The sequence below is a fragment of the Nycticebus coucang genome, chromosome 4 (assembly GCF_027406575.1).
Source record: "Nycticebus coucang isolate mNycCou1 chromosome 4, mNycCou1.pri, whole genome shotgun sequence".
Taxonomy (NCBI): Eukaryota; Metazoa; Chordata; class Mammalia; order Primates; family Lorisidae; genus Nycticebus; species Nycticebus coucang.
In genome coordinates this window covers 51104936-51108455 of record NC_069783.1, presented here as the reverse complement: position 1 = coordinate 51108455, position 3520 = coordinate 51104936, and the positions used below count along the sequence as shown (strand labels likewise).

At 36.3% G+C, this 3520-nt stretch overlaps 1 non-coding gene across 1 annotated transcript; it reads right to left on the bottom strand.

Annotated features, from left to right (window-relative positions):
- Positions 1 to 616: 616 nt before the first annotated feature.
- On the bottom strand, positions 617 to 720 carry LOC128585145 (U6 spliceosomal RNA). The gene has a single exon (XR_008379889.1). It is a non-coding gene; the product is annotated as a U6 spliceosomal RNA (small nuclear RNA).
- Between the last annotated feature and the right edge of the window lie 2800 nt (positions 721 to 3520).

Here is a 3520-nt window from a genome sequence, read left to right as displayed (position 1 = left end):
TTCAAAGGATTTGGAGCTGCCATAAATGACTGATTTATCTTGAGAACTATGTTGCACATTTTTTACTAATAATCTTTTTCTGATCTCTCTGCATTTATTTTGAGTCCATTAATGCTTACTTCCCACAAAGCCCAAATTATGCCTGTGAAAGGGCTGAATTATATTATTAAAGAAATAGTTACTTCTCCTCTCACGGTAGTTGGCATAAAAGGAGAAGTATGTTGGCCTGTTCACTTATTTTCTATATATGCTTAGGCTGGTATATACTGGTTATGTTTACAATTAGAAAAGTTTGCATTACTATTTCTATTAGAGGTTTATTTTTAAATCTTTTTATTTCAGTGTATGACAGAGGCACCTACATTTTGATTAAATAATCTGCATTTGTACATTTTAACTCCATGTTGCAAGGGCACTCTTTAGTCAGCATGTGCACTGTATTTGTTAGGTGTGAGTTTGCTCTCCCTTTCCTCCCTCCCTCTACCAGATTCCCATTGAATTTTACTTCCATATGTTCACATAAGGGTCAATCAACTCATTCCAATTTAGTACTGAGTACACGTGGTGTTTGTTTTTCCATTCTTACAATACTTCACTTAGATAAAGAAACATCTCCAAAAATCTGGCAAATCCAAATTTGCATGGCATCTTTGTGCAGGGGCTATGCTAATCTTCTCTGTATCATTCCAATTTTAGTATATGTGCTGCTGAAGTGAGCACTGGAGGTGGTTTTTTATGTTACAGTTCTTTGTCTCGAGAACTCCTTCTAAGTAGAGCCCATTGTTGCTGCTGTATTTCCTAACTGGTTTTGAACACAGAGTACGGGGACGGATTCTACAGGTGAGGTCTTTATGCTCATTTCATCACATATAGGTCATGTTGAAAGTTTAAAATGTCTTGGGAAGTTGCTTGATTTGGTTCTACTTGAGAATATAGAGGTTCTTTTACTATGAAATACAGAAAGTCAGGAAGGAAGAGGTTATTCTGAGATCGTTCACCTTAGAATGTGAGGGATATCCTCTTTGGAGGAGCAATGGCTTGATATTTGGATTTTTGTCATAAATGATTGCTTTCATTTCAACAACAGAAGGCTGCTATTCTATAGATTCAATACAGCAAATGGCTAGACAAAGCTCAGACCTTCCTCCCTGGTCCACTTAATAGATACCTGCAAAGTGGAAAAAATGAAAGAAAATCTATCCCCTCTTTTTCTAGGAGAAAGCTATTTTCAGCTGGCAATCCTGTAGCACACTTGAGGGATAGCATTATATGGGTAATGTAAAAGTGCCATACCTCTCAAGTAAATGGACACTTATCTTATCCCATGCAGTTAGAAAAATGTAATTGGAGTCCAGAGTGTAAAGTATAAGGGAAGGTTATTGAGTCATTTTAAAATGGGTGGATTTTGTACTACATGTGTTATATCATTTTTTATGGCCTAGAATCTTTTGTGTAAGTTTGCTTTTAGAATTTAATAAGCCTAGAGTTAGAGAACTTGGAAGTTATTTGTTCCCTCTCAGGAATCCAAATTTGGTATCTCTGACTTCCAGGGAACCTGGTATCACTAAACAAGAACCATTTTAGTGTTATTGGGATTATTTTTAGTTACAGCATAAAAAACAATAAATAAGACAGCCTGCCTTTGGCATTTTTCTCAAGTGATAGGAGCTGAACTTCTTTCCAAATCTAGGGGCTAAAAACCTCTGTTGAAAAGGTCAGAACTCCAGCCACATACCCAGGACTTCCAGCTGCACGATTTATGAACCCAGTTGTACTTTAATAAGATCTAAATCATAAGAATTACTTGGCTAGCTACTCTCCAGAAGTAGATGAATCTTTTCTTCAAAGGAATCAGAGGAGGTATTAATTTGTTAATGTTTTTGGCCTAGAGATTTTCTAAGCTTAGTATCATTTTGAGAAATAGAAAGATAATAGCTAGTGAACTCTGAAATTTTCTTGGGCCCAATTATGGAAGTATCTCAACTGGTGTTCATTCCTATATTTTTCCCTCTTAGTGGAAGAGGGAAGAGCAGCTACATGAATGCATGCCAAGCATTGTGAAAACAAAATAAATTTCTATGTTTAAGTTACTATTAGTAGGGAGTATATGAATTACAGAAAAAATGCATTCCTTTGCCACAATCTCCTTACCCTTAAATCTTTTCCTTGTACCTCCACTATTTCTCTGATATTGGTGACTTCATCATCAAAACAGTATGTTACAATTTTTAACCACTATATTTTCATTCTTTGCCTGCAACCTGAATACCAATTTGGTCTTCAAATACATCTAGTATTTCTATCTTCATTTCCACTGTCTTAAAATCTCAATTGAACAATTTCAATAATTCTCCAGCTGGTGTTCTTCCTTCAATCGTATTTTTCTTTCTTTTCCGTGGTTCACAACCCTGACTTCAAGACCCAACTACATCCTGACCAGCTCAGAAATGTGTTTCTTATTTTTGCTAATAATAACAAAACTGCAAAATTTTGGAATGATCTACATACTGTATAAATAAAAAATATATTAGAATAATTCTTTAATACCATTTTTCTTAAGCAACATTCATTCCAGTAATTTTCTATTTTTGAGAGCGATGGAAAAGCATTAAATTTAATGATCTTAGTGGTAATGTTTTAGATATTCCCAAGAGATGTTTTTTTCTTTCAGGTAAACATCATCTACCATGGGTATCAGAGAGCAGAAAACCATATTGAGGACCATAATATAAAAACCTACCTATGTTCTTACCATGACAAAAAAATTGAAGCCTTGATTGGCCCCATCCCTCCATATACACTTCAATGATTTTATACTCTCATTCTACCCAGACCCCTACACTATGGTCTCTTGTCATTCAAAACTACTCATCTCTCCATTAATGGAAGCATTTTTTTGAAGTTTATATACTTTACATACTTTATTGTCTTTATTTATTTATTTTCGAGACAGAGTCTTGCTTTATCACCCTCAGTAGAGTGCTGTGGCATCACAGCTCACAGCAACTTCCAGCTCTTGGGCTTAGGCGATTCTCTTGCCTCAGCCTCCAGAGTAGCTGGGACCACAGGCACCCACCACAACGCCTCGCTATTTTTTGTTGCAGTTTGGCTGGGACCGTGTTTGAACCTGCCACCCTCAGTATATGGGGCTTGTGCCCTACTCACTGAGCCACAGGCACCGCCCTGTGTTGTCTTTATTTTAAATGTCCATCTTCCTATCTGTGACCTTGGCATATCACCTTTCCTGAAAACTTCCTTAGACACTACATAGACAGGAATGGGTATCCATCATTTGAATATACTTCTATTACAGTACTTATCATCACAGGGCATAGTTCTAACAATCATTCCCTAAGGTCAAGTTCACTTAACACAAACATTTATATTTAAATAATATCTTTATCAGTTAAGAGGACCTTGATGCCAATAGAAATTGTTCTGTATTCTTTTAAGATAGGTAGTCAGATGGCCACAAGGGGAGATGTGGGAGAAGCTCAGAAGTTGATTCTACTCACAGGTC